This window comes from Sus scrofa, chromosome 6, assembly GCF_054392235.1.
Source record: "Sus scrofa isolate SSC_HxYL_T2T_F1_AM1 chromosome 6, Sscrofa_HxYL_maternal_Yorkshire_Landrace_v2.0, whole genome shotgun sequence".
Taxonomy (NCBI): Eukaryota; Metazoa; Chordata; class Mammalia; order Artiodactyla; family Suidae; genus Sus; species Sus scrofa.
The window spans coordinates 18609689-18628352 of NC_139388.1; the positions used below are offsets into that span (position 1 = coordinate 18609689).

The window sequence follows — 18664 nt, forward strand, 5'->3', positions numbered from 1 at the left end:
AGTGTACCTGCTCCTAGGAGCTTCTCATTCTGTCCCAAATCCTCCTGGCTTGGGAGCTAGAACTTCTGGCAAGAAATAGGTCATTCTAGAAAAAGAACAGGGAGACTCAGAGTAAAGAGCCTTATGGATCATCTGGTCAAACGAGGGACTGAAGACTCCAGGTCACAGGAGATCACACGACTCGTTTTTCAGCTATTTGCAAAGTTACTTCCGGTCTAGGGCTCTGCCTCAAAAGCTACCATTTTTTGGATTTTGCTAGGTATTTTCCTTACATGATCTAATTTTTAGGCCAGTCATATAAAGTAAGGAAAGTTGTAAGACCCATTTTGCAGATGAAGAAACAGAGGATTAGATGGAGTTCCCATGTGGTGCTGTGGCTAAGGATCCGGGGTTGCCCACTGTAGCAGCCTGGTCACTGTTGTAGAGTGGGTTCCATTCCTCACCTGGGAAGTTCCACATGCCATAGGCCCAGCCAAACATAACAAAAAAACAGAGAATTAGAAGGTTAAGTAACTTCCCAAATTTACTCTGCTGAAAAAAAACGGTGGAGACAGTTTTTAAACATTCGGAGCCCATGTTCTTATTTATTTATTTGTTTATTTTTTATTTTTCAGCTGCACCCGTGGCATATGGAAGTTCCCAGGTCAGGGATAGAATCTGAGCCACAGTTGCAATCAACACCACAGCTGCAGCAATGCCAGATCCTTAACCCACTGCTCTGGGCTGGGGATTGAACCCATGCTGCCACAGAGACAACACCTGATCCTTAACCAGCTGTGCCACAGTGGGAATTCCCACCTTATTTATTTTTACTGAAAAGGTCCCCTGAGCATTCCACACAAGTACACTAGGCGTGTAGCCTCAAATATCTTAGACTGGCTAAAGAACAGACAAAGAGCCCTTTCCATTGTTTGATACTTTCTTCTTTTTTTTTTTGGTCTTCTTAAGGCTGCACCTGCAGCATAGGGAGGTTCCCAGCCTAGGGGTCGAATTGGAGCTATAGCTGCTGGCCTACACCACAGCCACAGCAACGCGTGATCCGAGCCGCATCTTCGACCTACACCACAGCTCAGGGCAATGCTGGATCCTTAACTCACTGAGCAAGGCCAGGGACTGAACCTGCAACCTCACGGTTCCTAGCTGGATTTGTTTCCACTGCACCACGATGGGAACTCCTCGTCTGATATTCCTGAACATCACGGGCACTGGGGAGTGGACGGAGGGAGGCAGGGGAGGGGATACACAAAACCGGCTCCAAAGGCCACTTGCTGGTCTCCCTCTCACCTCCTGGACTGGCTCTGGCTGTGTGGGCCTTCTTTCTTTCTTCATCTGAGCAAAGCTCCTTCCTAACGCAAGGCCTTTGCATATGCTATCGCCTCAGCCTGGGAGACCATTTCATTTCCTCTTCGCTCTACAACTCCTGCCCACTCTCAGCCTAAAATGCCACTTCCTCAGGGACGGCCCTCATCTCTGTAAGCCTTTCCACCCTTCCTATAGTTCTGTTTGTAGCCCTATCGCAACTGTGATTTACAGGTTTACTGTGCAATTAAAACACATTTTCTTCATAGATCACATGTACTGTTTACACTGGGGCCGAGTCGTGCCTCGTTCACTCTGGTGTGGTCCCAATGTCTCATCTAGTGACTGGCACGTGGCTAACATCTAAAAACTAAGAACAAATGAAAGAAGGCAGGCAGGCATACTCCGCCTGGTCCGTCTCTCATTTGGTAGAAACTGCAGTTCTAAGACCAACCATCCACTGAAACAATGCCGGACAGCCAGGGCTGGTGTCATCACACAGGGTCCCACGAGCAAGAGGGCCCCTCTTGGTTTAATGATCTGCGGCTGCCGTCCTACCTGTCTTCATAATTTTATCTTTGTGGTTTGTAAGCCAAGTCCAATGGGACAAGGGAGCGCAAGTGTGAGCGGAGGAGACAGCGCCCTTCTGCCAGCGCATCGCCTGGCATCGAGCGCCCTGCCCCACCCCCAGGAGCTCAGCATTCAGGTGGACCCGCATGCGTGGGAGTTGAGCCAGACCTGAACCCGCTGCCAGGGGAGCATATTTCTCACATTCTCCACTGAGCAAAATGCAGCCCTGAAAGCCCAGAGAGGCCACACTTTCCATCTAGGCCAGAACTTGCTTCAAACAGAGAAAGAGGCAATCAATGGCTTTTTTTTTTCTTTTTTCTTTTTTTTTGCTCACCCATGGCATGAGGGGGTTCCCAGGCTAGGGGTTGAATCCGAGCTGCAGCCGCTGCCCTATGCCACAGCCACAGCAACGCCAGATCCGAGCCGCATCTGCAACCTACACCACAGCTCACGGCAATGCCAGATCCTTAACCCACTGAGTGAGGCCAGGGATCGAACCTGAGTCCTCATGGCCACTAGTTGAGTTTGTTAACCACTGAGCCGTGACAGGAACTCCAACAATCAATGGCTTCTTAAGAAACATGGACCAGTATGGAAGCTACTGTATCCTTATGTTGCTTCCCTATGTTAGCCAACCATTTATGCCGAAAATGATGACAAGACAAGGAAATAGTTCTCTGTTCTTTTCATCTCTTTCTTATTCATCAGTAAACTGAAGGTAAAAAGTATTGGAAGGATGAGCACATATCAAGAAGTGAAATAAAAACAGCTAAGTTAGTTTTGTGCAGAGTTTCCATCACTGTTCTGCCAAGAAGGAAATGGATATGCAGGTACCAGTTAACAGAATACAAAGTGTGTAATTTTGGTGTTTCCACATAGGCGTTAAATGCACTTATATTTGCATTTAAAATTGGTATTGCACAATATAAAGATGAACAGTAAAATCTATGCTAATAATTTAACATTTAAAGTTTTCTGTACTTAGGAGTTCCTGTTGTGACTCAGTGGGTTAAAAACCTGACATAGTGTCCCTGAGGATGCAGGCTTGATCCCTGGCCTCGCTCAGTGGGTTAAGGATTCAGCATTGCAGCAAGCTGCAGCGTAGGTCACAGATGCAGCTCGGACCCAGTGTTGCCGTGGCTGTGGCTGTGGTTGGCAGTTGCCCCTCTGATTCAACCCCTGGCCTGGGAACCTCCACATGCCACAGGTATGGATGTAAAAAGAAAAAAATTTCTCTTCTTAGAACAGCATGAACAGCGAAAAATAAATACCATACAAGTCCAAGGAGCAAGAGACTATGGAAGAAAGGAGAAAACTTTATACTCTAACACGGCTCATGGAAGTTCTTCCTCTTTTTTTTTGTTTTTTGTTTTTGTCTTTTGTCTTTTTAGGGCCACACTCACAGCATATGGAGGTTCCCAGGCTAGGGGTCGAATTGGAGCTACAGCTGCCAGCCTACACCAGAGCCACAGCCAAGTCAGGTCCAAGCTGTGTCTGTCTGCAGCCTACACCACAGCTCCCACGGCAACACTAGATCCTTAACCCACTGAGCGAGGCCAGGGACCAAACCCACACCCTCATGGTTGCTAGCTGGGTTTGTTAACTACGGAGCCACGACAGGAACTCCTTTCCTCGCTTTTTTGAACAAGGGACCCCACACTGCCATTTTGCCCCAGGCACCACATATCATGCACTTGGCCTTGCAGACAACTCTCCATGCTCCCTGCCCAGTGTCACTGCATTAAGCGCCTGAGTCCTGTAGGCAAAGCCCACAAAGATGCTGCCCCGTCTCTGTTGCACAGCTGGGCCCTGGGTTTTCTCAGGGAGCGGCCGGGTCCCCACAGGAGCTGGTGTCCAAGTTCTGTGACCCTGTGGCACCATCCCCGCCGCCCTTTCGTACCCTAGCTCTCTCCTTATCCAGGGTTGGTGGTGTGAAAGGAGAGCCGATTACGGAAAGAGGGTGACTCCCCACAGCTCCTGCCTCCCGGATGACTCACTCATTCAATAATCACTGTTTGGGGCCTGCTTCGTGCCCAGGCAGTATGCCGGTGATAAAAAGGTGAATAATGCACGAACCCTACCCTTTGGCAGCTACAGGCCAGCAGGGAGGCAGACACGCACACCAGACAGTGTGACCGTCACTCGAAGAGTTAGACAGGCGTACGGGATTCTGCGGAAGTGAAGGAAGTGACTTCTGCCCGTGGAGGTGGGGGCAGGAAGATGTCCCTACCAGGCCAAAGCACTTCACTCAGACTTTATCTGCAGGCAAAGGGTGGCCTGGGGAGGGTGTATTGCCTTTATCCTCAAACCCCCTCAAAGCAATGCAGAGGCCAAGCAAACCCCGCATGCGTGGTACGCGAACAGAGCTTCAAGAAGTCTCCTGACACCTGTCCAGTGGCTACGGCGTGCACTGGCTCTTACGAGGTCATCTTTTTTTTCCTTCTTCTAGAGGAAGCTTTCACCTAGTCAGAAATACCTTAAGAGATTTTTTTGCTAGAGGCTCCTAAGATTTAAAATAAGGTGAGCTTTTACTTGTCAAAAAGGGAAGTTCTGAGGCATTCTGGTCGGCTAAAGGACTCTGTTCTTTGCTGGTATGGGCAGGAATTTTTCCCTTGGCAGTGCTGTTATGTTAAAATCACAATAAGGCTTGTGCAAACAACACTTCATCCTTGAGGGGTGCTGAGCTCCTTGTTATCAGTTACCGGATCTCCTTTTTTAGGTAACTGTTAGGCAAAGGCTCCTTCTTAATTAATGGGTCTATCTTAGCAACCCACCCTGGAACGGCTCCTCCCCAATCCCTGTAGCTTGAGGGATCCCACACATCACAGGACTTCCTCTGGACTCCCCGAGGATCAAAGCTGCCTGCCAGCCAGGGATTGTCACCAAATCCCATGGATCAGGGGCTGAATCCAAGGAGAGTTCAAAGGTAAAGTTACTCACAGGAGCCTCTGCGGTGGGCAGGATACAGGCAATCCCACAGACGAAACCTCTCATTAAGAGTTCAACACACCTGCTCTTCATCCCCCCACGCATGGCATCAAGGCCAAGGACTCAAGGGAAAGGTGGAGGGTATGAGTGGGGGTGGGCCAGGGACATCTCAAAGAAGTACCCAGATTCCTCCTCTGAAAACTCTTTGAAAAGGGGTGGGATTTAGGAGCTTTATTAAAATAATTCAGAGTGTGAGTGCAACACACACACACACACACACACACACACACACACACTTCCTCTCCTCTCCTCCCCCTCCAGGCACCAGTTCCTTGGAACAAACAAAGCTGATGCTTGAGGGACAAGGGCAGTCCTCAGGGTTGGACTGTGGCTTAGAAAAGAGCAGACGAGGCAGGACACACTGAAAAGAGAATGTGTGAGCAAAAGACTGCCTTGGGCACGCAGGTGCAGTTTCAATGCAAAAGCAGGAAAAGAACGTTTGACTCTCTTAATGCACTTGACCAGGAACACGCCCGGAGTGGTGGTTGTGTCTCTGAGTTAAGATCAAAAGAAGAAATACATGACAAACATCTTTCTTCCCTTTAATTCCTAAATTGCTTTATGTATTTGATTATGAAAACAATATAACCGCAACCCAGAATATCTGGGAAACAGAGGAAGGAAAAAATGTCTCTGAGTCAAATTACCTCTCTATTAAACTCCATTAGTAAAGACCTTTAGTAACTACTAGATTCACTTACACGTTCTTTCTTCCTTGCTTCCCTTCTGTCTTTTTAGGGCACACCCACGGCATACGGAGGTTCCCAGGCTAGGGGTCAAATCCGAGCTACAGCTGTCCGCCTGCGCCACAGCCACAGCTCACGGCAACGCCGTGTCTGCAACCTACACCACAGCTCACGGCAACGCCGGATCCTTAACCCACTGAGCAAGGCCAGGGATCGAACTGGCGTGCTTGTATGGATGCTAGTCGGATTCGTTAACCACTGAGCCATGACGGGAACTCCCATTTACACTTTAAAATTTATTTTAACACTTTAAAAGTCACTTGCATTTCCAGGTAATTTTGCCAAGTGGACCTTAGGTGAATGAAATTGCTATTCTTCTGTATAATTATGTGAGCTCGACAAGACATACTACAAAGGATCATAGACAAGACATTTACAGAAATAAGAATTCCCAGAAAGTGTGATCCAGCAGAGGACTTTCTATCTATACTTTCGCAATATTTAAGGGGGAAAAATGGGTATGCTAGAGTGAAACGCTAGCATACACTAATGGTACTAAGACATTCAGCCTTCTATGGCGCCAAGAGAATTGTGGCTCCCTTTGTGGCTAAGAAATAAGCATTGGGCACAAAGACAAAAGCAGGAATAACAGGGAAAGTCACACACTGACACAAAAGGCAGGGCCGACATGAGAAACAAGTGAACCGGAATTGGTGGCTGGAGACTGGCCTGGCAGACAAATATTCTCCACACTGGGGCCTGGAAGAGGAGGAGAGCCCAGAACCCAACCAGCTCTGTTTGAAGACACGTGGGAATAGGCACTAGGTGTGGTATGAACCTGTCAGGAAGCTCTAGGTCAACCTCTGAGAACGCGTATGCTGACCTCTGCGTTCCATGTAAAACCAAGGTACGGCTTGGTGGTGAGGAGGAGGGAGTGATCAGAAGAGACGAGCTGTGGCGCGGAGAGTCCAGGACCGTCCAGAGCACAAGTCAGCCAGCATTTCCCCGACGGTGTCCAGGAGACTACGCTGGGCACGCTGGGTGATGCGGGCCAGCAGCCGCGCTTCAGGAGCTCACCTCTGTCTGGGGGAGACAGACACAGAGTCCAGCCTAATGGCCTGAAGGCAGGCGGGTCAGGTAACGTGAACCCGACACCCCCAATTGCCAGCAGGGCAATCTTGAACAAACCACTTCAGCTTTTGGGACCCCAGTGATCTCCTCTGTAAAATGGGAATAACGCTGCCTCCTTTTGAGTTACTGTCTAAAACATCCAAGCCTGTGGATCTGCCCGTGGTGGGTGCTGTGTAAGCAGCACCAATCCTGGGATCTCTTCGAGGGCCAGGGTCGTGACCATCCTTTTTTTGTGTGTCTGTGTCTTTTTAAGGGCCGCACCCCTGGCATATAGAGGTTCCCAGGCTAGGGGTCTAATCAGAGCTACAGTTGCCGGCCTACACCACAGCCACAGCAACGCAGGATCTGAGCCACGTCTGTGACCTACACCACAGCTCATGGCGACGCTGGAGCTGGATCCTTAACCCACTGAGCGAGGCCAGGGATCGAACCATGTCCTCATGGATGCTAGTCGGGTTCATAACCTCTGAGCCCCGACGGGAACTCTGGCTGTGACCATCCTGCTGCTCCAGGTCTCATCGAGGCCTGGAGCAGAGCCTGCAATGTAGCAGCGCTGGTATATCTTAAATCTTTGATGAACAAGTGAATGAAAGAATGTCTCCTGTGTCAGGTATGGTTCCAGGCACTTTATCTACAGTAATCATTTAATCCTCACAACATAACGAGAAAAGTACTATTATTATCTCCAATTTGCCTGCGCAGCTGGTGACAAGGTGGAGGCAGGATGCAAACCCCAGCAGCCTGACCTGGAGCCATTGCTCTTTTTTAATTTTTTAATTTTTTTTTTTTTTTGGCTGCCCCATATAGGTTCCTGGGCCAGGGATCAGATCTGAGCCACAGCTGCAACCTACGCCACACCAGATCCTTAACCCAGTGTGCCAGGTGGGGGATCGAATCTGCATCCCAGCGCTGCAGAGAGGCCACCAATCCCACTGTGCCACAGAGGGAACTCCTTGGAACCAATGCTCTTTATTAACCACTGTATTATTCTGCCTCTCAAAGTGGTTATTACTTTCACTGCCACGAAGTGGGAAGCATAAAGCTGCTATACACTGCCTACCTTACAAGTTTATTGCAAGACTGAAAGAGATAATGCATGTGAGAGTACAGTGCTGTCACAGCAAAGTGATAAATCCTTCAAAGTATCAGTGCTACTTATCCTGACATTGAGGCAATTGGATTTACCACCAAGGGGCTAAGAAAATGACAGGAGAGACACAGCTTTGATTTGAACATGAAAAAGAGAGCAAGAGCCAAAGAAAGAATGGTCAGGGCAATGGGAAAATGGAGGAGACTTAGAAGAAAAGGGAAGGCGTGTAATTCGGGAAACGGGTGCGATGCAGGCTGACCGTGATCGGGGTCCCGGCTGGCCGGGCAGGCAGGAACCCCGGCCGGCCGCTGCAGGGAGCAGAGAGTGCCAGGCAGGCCTCTGGGGCCAGCAGACAGCACCAGGCTCCGAGGTCCCTAAGACAAGGGGCAGGAGAATAACCTGGGGAACAGAACGGCGGTAGACAATCGGGACCTCATACAGGGGGCTCTGGCCTAAAGAACACATGCTCTACCGATAAAACCCAAACCTTCACTTCGATGGGTCTACGAAAAAGAAGTCAGGATGGATTCAAACAGAAAGACCGGGCTTTTGAGATCCTTCACTGAAAGCCTTGGGAGGGTCAGGAAAGACAGGATTACTCATGTCTCGGAGAGGCCTGTCCACGCCTGATGGACAGAGAATCTCAAATACACCGAGGTTCAGGGCAGCATGATGACTAACCAGAGGTTACTGAGCTTTTATTCTTAATGTATTTTTCTCTGCTACACCTAGAGATAAATGGCGTTTCGACCCTTCCTGGCTTGTGTCTGGCGGTTAAGTGAGGAGGGTATTTCAAGCGCACGTTGGAGATGGGTGGGGAGGGGATGAGGGGGGTGGCGTGTGTCATTTTCACTGAAGAATGAGGGGAAACAATTTAACTGGTTATATGCCAAAAAGCCTACAGGGAGCTAGACAGGCTGTGCAGTTGAGGGACAAAGACCAAGAGGGCAGCTACGGTTAAACCCTGGCGGGGGTGACAGCTCAGGGATCCTAAACAAAAAGGGGGCGATGGGACACCTAACTGTGTGTGCTCCGAGGCCAGTTTGTGCAGAGGCATGCTTCCCAAGGCCGGGGGCAGAGACCAGCGCCACAGGGCTGTCCCCGGCTTGCCTGGTGAGGGCAGGAGCAGCAGCTGCAGTGGCGCTAGGAACAGCGGTGGCAGCATCTCTCAGAATGTCTTTAAATAGCAACCTGAGGAAGGCAGCAGCTTTCCTACACCCCCACAGGCTCGGAAATAGAACAAAGAAGGCAGGAAAAAATGGCCGGAGGATGTGCAGAGGCAGCAGGCTGCTGCTCACGGGAGAAGAGGTGGGCAGCTTTGTCTTTACGGGGTGATCACCCTCCCCGCTTTCAAACTGTGCTCAACTGGGGGAAAAGGGGTTTATTCTCCTTGACCCTCAAAGCTTTCCGTGCAGGCGCCCTGCCCAAGGAGCACAGTCCTGCTCCCTTCCTGCACCTGACTGACGCTTCGCACGTGGGATCAGACGGCGCCTGCAAAGGCTCACTACTACCATTTACTGAGTGCTTACTACACCTCAGCCACTGCACTAAGCCCCTCATGCACATTAGCTCATTTAATCCTACGAGGTAGGTGTTATTTAGGCCTAGTTTAAAAATTAGGGAAAGGGGATTTAGAGAGGCTTAATGATTTGCTCAAGGACACAGCTAGAATTCAAATTTGCATCGGTCAGGTCTAACTGCAAACCTTGCTTTTAAACACGTGCAGTTACTAGGAAACCCAGTAAGTAGGAGGATGCTGGGGGAACCTTTTTCTTGCACCATTCGAACAATTTATTTGGATGGGACCTGATTAGGAAGGAGGGGGAACAGCAACTGGGCTGTGGACTGATGGCAAGTTAGGGTTTCCTTCGGGGCCCTGGCTGGCCTGGGGTCTCCTGCATCACCCCAGCATCCCCCGGGTCACAAGCCTCGGGTCCAGCTTGGCTGGCCATCGGGAAGTGCAGCCCACTCTCCCTAGGGGATCTGCTTAGTGGAATTCAAAGCTCCGTACAAGATGCTTCAGAAACAAAAGATGAGAGAAGTAGACAAAGGGCCGAGAAAACCAGAGTCGCTGACACAACAGAGGTCCTGCCGGGGTTGGTAGCATGGGCTGATATATTCATGGCATGGACTAGACCGGAAAAGGCAACGCGCCCACCCACACCTCCGGATGACTCTGCAGCCCAGACTCTGCCCCTGGGCAACACCATCTTTCTCACATCGGGCTTCTCTCCCCTTGCTGCGCAATACAATCCCCCGGAGAGCTTTCGAAGGGTCTGAGCCCCTACCTCATGCCTAGGAATTAGAACCTGAGGGGATCAGGATTTTACCAAAAAATTAAAAAAAAAAAATTTCTTGTTACACTTTCCAGGTGACTTTGATGAGCAGCCAAGATGCTAGAAAAAAACACGGGGTAGGAGACAGTCAGAGACACGTCATGGTTTCAACAGACGGGATCGTGGTGACCACACTGCCTGTGAAAAGCCCAAGCGTCCAGAGCAAGAGAGAGTGTTGGGACATGACCTGTTGTGCTTCGGGAATCTTCTTAACTATCAATAACCGGGTTTTTATTTTCTAGCAAGAAGATGGGGTCAAAATCATTTCTGAGCCACAAATTAAGACTGCATCTCTTTTTCCGAAATATTTAAAAAATTGTTCTTAAACAAACGTATTGGAGTGTGATCGTGAAGAGAGAGTGAGGTGCCCAAAAGGCGTCTGTAAGAAAGTTTAAGGCTAAGACACATGAAACTGCCTCCTTTACGAGGTTAGCTGGAATTAAGGCAGGAATCTCTGCCCACAGACGAGGAATGAAGGGAAATATGTGTGCTAAAATTTTGACAGCAGTGTGTGTGTGTGTGTGTGTGTGTGTGTGAAGCCAAATTTTGAAATGCAGATAGTTCTGGCTGCTCGTCAGTATTCATTCTGTCACCATGCCTCAGGACTCCTTTTTCCAGAGGATCTGGGGACAGCATGCCTACAACCCCAACTGCAATGAAAACTTTGGGCGTTTCCAAGTAAGAAAGATAAAATTCCCTCCTAATGAGAACTTGTTTGGGCAACTTGTGCTCTTGGGAAACCTCAACACTGGAAGAGTTTGGAAGCCCCGAGAATTTCCAGTTTGAGCCCTGAGAAGTCTATTTACTGCAAAGGCGGGAATAAAGGGATTTAAGTGATGTTCCATGTGTCTTAGAGGAAAGATTTCATGCACTCTCTCAACAAACACTTACAAAGCAGTGTTCTGTGCAAGGCAATGTGCTAGATTTGGGGAGTATACGAGGGAATGGAAAAATACTCCAATTCACAGAGACAGGATGGTGACTGCGAGGGGCTGAGTGGGGGGAGGGGGGAGGGGCGGTCAGGATTTAATAGACACAGAGTTTCAGTTTTATGAAACTGAAAATTTCATAAAAGATGAAAAGAGTTCTGTGGAGGGGTGGTGGTGAGGGCAGCACAATAATGTGAGAACTGTACACTTAAAAATGGTTAAGATGGGAAGTTCCCTTTGTGGCGCACTGGAAGCGAATCTGACTAGGAACCATGAGATTCTGGGTTCAATCCCTGGCCTTGCTCAGTGGGTTAAGGATCTGGTGTTGCCGTGAGCTGTGGTGCAGGTCGCAGACACGGCTTGGATCTGGCATTGCTGTGGCTGTGGCTGTGGCTGGCAGCTGTAGCTCTGATTGGACCCCTAGCCTGGGAACCTTCATATGCCGCAGGTGTGGCCCTAAAAAGCAAAAATACAAAAAAAAAATTTAAGATGGTATATATATATATATATATGTATATATATATATATATTTGGCTGCACCTGCAGCATGCAGAAATTCCTGGGCCAAGGACTGAATCTGCCACAGCAGCGACCCAAGTCTCTGCAGTGCCAACACTGGATCCTTAACCTGCTATGCCACCAGGGAACTCTGAGATGGTATCGTTCATGTTATGTACATTTTAATATACATACACAGTTTTTTACTTAAACTAACTGCTGTATTCAGGGACTCACCTCTGTTGACATTAGATGTGAACAAAGTGCTACAACATCTACTCTAATCTTTTTTTTTTTCCACTTTTTAGGGCCACACCCATGACCTATGGAGGTTCCCAGGCTAGGGGTCAAATCAGAGCTGCAGCTGTGGCCTACACCACAGCCACATCGACAGCAATGCGGGATCCGAGCCTTGTCTACAATTTACACCACAGCTCACGGCACCACCAGATCCTTAACCCACTGGACAATTGAACCTGCATCCTCATGGATCCCAGTCGGGTTCGTTACCGCTGGCTGAGCCACGACAGGAACTCCTCGTCTAGTCTTGAGCTAATACACAAAGTTCTGTAGAGCCTGGAGAAAGGAAGACTAGTTTTACCTGAGAAATCAGGAAAGACTTAGAGTCCTAAAGGATGAACACAAGTTTACCGGGGAGTTCCCACTGTGGCTCAGTGGGTTTTGATCCCTGGCCTCACTCAGTGGGTTGAGGATCCAGCGTTGCCATGAGCTGTGTGTAGGCTGCAGACATGGCTTGGATCTGGCGTTGCTGTAGCTGTGGTGTGGGCCGGCAGCTGCAGCTCCCATTCGACCTCTACCCTGGGAACTTCAGCTGGACAGGCTTGGGGCAAGAGGAGAAGGCATTAGGCATGTGAGGAGAAGTATGGGAGAGACAGTTATAAAAATCAAGTGGGGTCCAGATGATGAAGGGTCTTGTACATCATGTTAAGGAGCCTAGTCTTGATCTTACGGACCCTGGGAAACAGTGAAAAAAAATGTTAGCTGAGGGCTGGACTTCAGATTTGCATTTCAGAAAGCCCTCTCTGGCTGTTCCCTTACCATTCTGAGTAACTGAATACCTGTTGATCAGGAGAATTAAAGAGTAGAAGACAGGAGTTCCCCTGGTGGCTCAGCGGAAACGAATCTGACTGGTATCCATGAGGAGACAGGTTTGATCCCTGGCCTTGCTCAGTGGGTTAAAGATCCGGTATTGCCGTGAGCTGTGGTGTAGGTTACAGACACGGCTCAGATCCTGCATTGCTGTGGCTCTGGCGTAGGCCTGTGGCTACAGCTCCGATTTGACCCCTAGCCTGGGAATCTCCATATGCTGCAGGTGCGGCCTTAAAAAAAAAAAAACCACCCCCCCAAAAAAGGAAAGCAGTGCCATTCTGATATCACAGATGGATGGAGAAAACATAAACAATGGTTGTAGGAAAGTATCTGTTCCAATTAGGTTTAGCAGTGAGTGACAAAAAAAAAAAAAAGAAAAAGAAAAAAACAGAGTAGAAGACAGTCCAGGTTAAGGAAACAGAGGACCTAGGAACCCAGGTTCGTGCCAATCCATGTTAACAGTTTACCTCCTCCGCAAGTGTAATCTCAGGCTCATTCTAATTAGTTTCTTCAGAACAGCCAAGCTGCCAATAAAGCAGCCTGGGTTTGCAGGCAGCTCCCATTGTTTGACCTGAGCATCTACATGTAAACTTTCTGCACCTCAATTTTCGTACCTGTCAATAGGGTCAGAAGTGTGTTTATCTCACAAGGTTGTTAGGATTCAATGAGACAACGCATGTAAAGAACGCAGTGCTGGAGTTCCCGGCGTGGTGCAGTGGAAACGAATCTGACTAGGAACCATGAGGTTTTGGGTTTGATCCCTGGCCTCACTCAGTGGGTTAAAGATCTGGCATTGCTGTGGCTGTGGTGTAGGCTGGCAGCGGTAGCTCCGATTGGACCCCTAGCCTGGGAATCTCCATATGCCGCAGGTGCAACGAAAAAAAAAGAGCTCAGTGCTTTGCTTGGCATACAGTAAGCCCTGAATACACATTAGTTATATTATTATTAAATACTAAACCTCAGAGAACACAAAATTTATTTCGAGCAGATTTGCTAAGAGCAAACAAACCATGGGTCGATGAGCAATGAGCTGGAACAGACCTCAGAGCATCAATCCAGACTGTCATTTTAAGTCACCCCAAGGAGGGTACACTTAGTCAGAACTCCTCCCTTTCAGAGGCTAGAGCAAAGCTGAGTGGGTTTGGCAACCCAGAGGCCTATCTGATTATTAGCACAATCACTCTCAGAGAAGAACAGATTCCCGATTAGGCTGCAGGGCAGGAGGAAAGTCCCAAGACTCTCACTTCCCAGCCTGGCAGCCCTAGAGGCGTTCCAGCTCCAGTTTTTCGCAGCTCCCTGCCTTTTCAGACCGTATCCATTATGAGAAGTCACTGGATGACGTAGTCCGTGGTTGGCCTCTGCTTTTGGCAAGGGGCTGTGGAACAGGAGGAAGAGTGAAAAGGAAGCCAGGGCTGTTTCCTGTCTGCCTCTGAACAGCTCGCCCTGGCAGGTCCTGGGAGGGCAGGGCTTCTGGGCCCAAGGCTAGCCCAGAACCCTCTCCTCTCACGGCTCCATCACTCTGCAGAGGAGGTAATAAGCAAGCTGGAAGGAGACAGTGTGACCTGCTTTCCTTTTAGGTATCAGGGTTCCAGGATCCGAGGCAACCTTCTGCTAGCCATGATCTATGCGGAAAATACCCAGGTGACTCAGTCTCAAGTCCCTCGGATGACAATCTCAGAACCTGTGAACACAAGCTCCGGAGCCGCACTGCCTGGGTTCTTCTACTGCTCTGCCTCTTACTGGTTGTTGGACAAGTTGCTTATCTTCTCTGTCCTGGTTTCCTCAGGTGTGAAATGGGGATATTAATCATATCCAGATTAGATGGAATGAATTCATTAAAGCACTCAGAGGTGCCCTCATATAATAAATGCTCAATAAAAGTACTTTTTTGTTGTTGTTGCTAGATTTCAACATACACTGAATTTTTTAGGAATGCAAGTACCATATGAATTGAGAGAAGATACTACTTTGATGTGTTCGGAATTTTACAGAGAAGTTTACCATTTTGGAAAATCAGGCTACTCAGTGTACTTCCAGGTTGCCAGTACAAGATATTTGTAATTCATTTGTATTTGAAGCTGTTACATTCGTGATGATTCTACATATAAGAACAACTGAATAGTTCATTACATCTTACAACTGGCCTAGACATTTGTATAGTAAAATATACATTATTTTATTATAAACTTCTACCCTTTTAATCCTTCTTTATATTATAGTTGGGGACACTATATTGATTTTTAAAAACATACACATGTAGGTTAAGGAGCTATAAATTTTATTTCAGGAGAACAAAAAGGGGAAGGTCTGGACTATTTATTACAATAATTTGTTATAATAAAAGTGTGTGGTCTGGGAGTTCCTGTAGTGGCGCAGTGGTTAACGAATCCGACTAGGAACCAGGAGGTTGCGGGTTCGATCCCTGGCCTTGCTCAGTGAGTTAACGATCTGGCATTGCCATGAGCTGTGGTGTGGGTTGCAGACGAGGCTCGGATCCTGCATTGCTGTGGCTCTGGCATAGGCCGGGGGCTACAGCTCCGATTCGACCCCTAGCCTGGGAACCTCCATATGCCATGGGAGCGGCCCAAAGAAATAGCAAAAAGACAAAAAAAAAAAAAAAAGTGTGTGGTCTGATCTAGGGAAAAGAAGCTGACGAACCAAACCTGGTGCTTATCCTGCGTTCCAGCTCATCCTCAGGGTGAAGACATCTAAGACCCTAGATAAAAAGATGAACCTTGTTCCAGGTGGATCAGTAACTTAAGTAAGAGGAAGAGGGGGAGATACAATACTTTGATTAGCGTTTGGCCCAGGTAAGCTTCCAGGAAGAACTGGAGGTGCGTATTAATTCTTCCTGGCATTAGCTCTGGAAAATCCTAACCACGGTCTCTTCATGAACTGTTTCCTCGTTCATAAAATAAGACGGCTGGATTACTTCCCAAAGTATGTTCCATGGAATAGCATTACTTGGCATGTTTATAATGCAAACAGCATTGCTTGGTAAGTGGCTGAGGAGCTGAGGAAACCATTGGTTTCCTTCGGCGCAGGATTTCTCAGACTCCCTAACGAGCGAACAGGCACCAAATCTCCGGGAGGGAGTAGACGGTTGAAGGTAGTACCTTCCAAGTGTATTTGTCCTTGCCTTATGTCAAAGGAGCAGCTCATGAAGTTAATAAGCCAAGGGAAATTTTTGTGAAATACAAATGAAATCATCTCTAAGGCCTCTTCCCCCTCTAACATTACAAAATTCTGTGATCAAATGACTGTATCTTCTTCTAGGCCATTTTAGATCAGATCAGGAAGGGTAAGGGGAGGAGTTCCCAGTGGCCTAGCGATCAGGACTGGGCACTTTGACCACGGCGGCCAATGTGCAATCCCTGGTCTCGGAAGTGAGGCCCCATATCAAGCCACTGCATGTCATGGCAGGAAAAAAAAAAAAAAAAAAAAAAAAAAAGGTAAGGAGAAAAGCTAGCCCATAGAAAATAAAGCAGCATAAGTCTGATGCAGAAGAAAAAGACAAACCAAGTTCTAACATATGTGGATCTATGTAAACGATTACACAAAACAGGCACAAACGGAGCAGTTTTAAATGTTAGGTCTTCCAAACTGTCACTTACGTTATCACTGGAAAAAGTTGAACATTTAGATTTTAGCAGAAACAGTAAGGTGCTGAGTCCTAATCTTTTCAGTTTTGCTTCTCAAATCCATCACTAATGTCATACGCACTTGGCCAAGTTCCGCTGAGGAAATCTACGGGGCCAGCCCCTACTTCTAGGCACTGGCCCCAGCCTCGCCTCTCACAAATGGCTACGGTGGAGGCGGAACAGGGTTTTACACAAACCAGACACTGGCCAGCCAAGTTGGGTGACCTGGGGATGGGCATCTGATCTTAACTGGAACATCTTGTTTCCCTCTTGCAATTTTTGCATTTGGGGCCAGAAAGGGAATCTCTGAGTGCTGAATGCAAGACACCACACTGGGCCACCGTCAGTGGTCACATTACTGTCATAGGAAGAAAGCTGGACACCAGCATGAGAGAATGAAGCCAAATGCAAGAGAGGCGCGGACCAGAGATGGCACATTTCAGTCCCCGACGACAGTGCCACCCCAGCTTCTCCCACTGATTCAGTAGGTTGAAAAGTTTTCTTTGCTAAAGTTAATTCAGACTAGGTTCCTGGTGCTTAAAACCAAAAGAGCTCTGACTGCTCCACACCTACTTCCCGCATCATTAGAGAGGGAAGAACGGAGGGTGCCTCCGGAAAGCTGGTGTATTAAACACGTACGCACACCACTATTCCCCCCTGACATCCCACTAAATTGACAGTAGAGGGATAAAAGACGGCATTAAACTATCAGAACAAAAAGAACAAGGCAATGGCAACGAAAGCTAGAGAGCAGCTGGGTGAATCCTAAGGTTGTACTTCCGACTGGCCCCGGTTACTACATCGTACATTTGCTGTGCTGGTAAAATTATTACTAGTTTCCTCTTTCATTCTCAAAAGTGTCCAAGATTGGATCATAAATTGATTCATTAAACCTAAAAAGCCCAGAACCAAGCCTAGTGCACCACAGAAACTCAAAAAAGCTCAGGAGCTGATGGGCCATATTTCTTTTCTCTCTCTCTCTCTCTCTTTTTTTTTTTTTTTTTTTGGTCTTTCTGCCTTTTCTGTTTGTTTGTTGATTTCATTTTTTTTGCCTCTTCTAGGGCCGAACCCTCGGCATAGGGAGGCTCCCAGGCCAGGGGTCCAATCGGAGCTGTAGCCGCCGGCCTACGCCAGAGCCACAGCAACACAGATCCGAGCCGCATCTGCGACCCACACCACAGCTCACAGCAACGCCAGATACTTAACCCACTGAGCAAGGCCAGGGATCGAACCCACAAACCCATGGTTCCCAGTCGGATTTGTTAGCCACTGAGCCACGACAGGAACTCCCAGGGCCATACTTCTTAAAATGGAGATGAAAAGAAGCCCTGGTTCCGAGTAGTAATTGGATCCCTGGATGCCTTCCACTCTGCGTATCCAGGTGACGGCCCCTCTCCAACCAGAGCAGAAGCCTAGAGTTTTACCCTCTCCAGGTCCAATCAGAGAGACTCTGGATAGATGGACATCAGGTCCAGACAATGATGAGGCTGCCATGTTGAAAACAGAAGGATTCAGTGAAAGTCTACACAATGAATGGTGAGAGTGCCATCCTCCTCCTCCCATGGGTCTTCCAGAATCCTGGCAGCCACGTTCATATCCTCTAGGAGGGAGGCTGGACAATTCCTTTCTGACCAGCCCCAAAGCGAAGACTTTAATGTAAGTCTTGGAGACCCCTGATGAAATGGCCAGATCATCGCCCTCCTACAAAGTCCACTTACTACAAAGTGGACACAGGCCATCATCAGCTCTTAAGTGCTCTGGTCTTAAATCCTGAAACAGGCTTAGAAAGTAATCAGTCCGGATAAGAGCAAGTGGCCAAGGGTTATAGGAGATATGTCTCACCGAAGATAAAGCTACGAGAGTGCTTGATGTATTTGAATTTTAAGAGACGTATAAATGTTTAGCAGAGAATGGAGAGGAATTGGTAATAGGTTCATAATCCTGAGATATGTACTAACTTCCAAGAAAGCCAAAATTCATACAAGAAAGGAAATGTAATCATAGGGTATTATATGGCTCATCTGTGGGTAACAGTTACAGCCATAATAATAGAAACAGTAAATGCTGACACAGCAAACACTGTAATCGGTATAGGGAGAATGGGGAAGTGGAATGCATATATTTGTGGGGGGCATGCTAATAAAAATAATAACTATACATATTGAGCTTTTATTTTTATTTTTAGCTTTTTAGGGCCGCACCTGCAACATATGAAAATTCCCATGCTAGGGGTCGAATCTGAGCTGCATCTGTGACCTACACCACAGCTCACGGCAATGCCAGATCCTCAACCCACTGAGCGTGGCCAGGGATCAAACCTGCCTCTTCATGCATACTCGTTGGGTTTGTAAATGGTGAAGCCACAATAAACTCCCATATTGAGCTT

General features: G+C 48.0%; 1 protein-coding gene across 1 annotated transcript in view; it reads right to left on the reverse strand.

Moving 5' to 3' along the window:
* Positions 1 to 18664, reverse strand: part of TANGO6 (transport and golgi organization 6 homolog) — a 198299-nt gene that overhangs the window by 1312 nt on the left and 178323 nt on the right. The gene's annotated exons all lie outside the window — the stretch shown is intronic.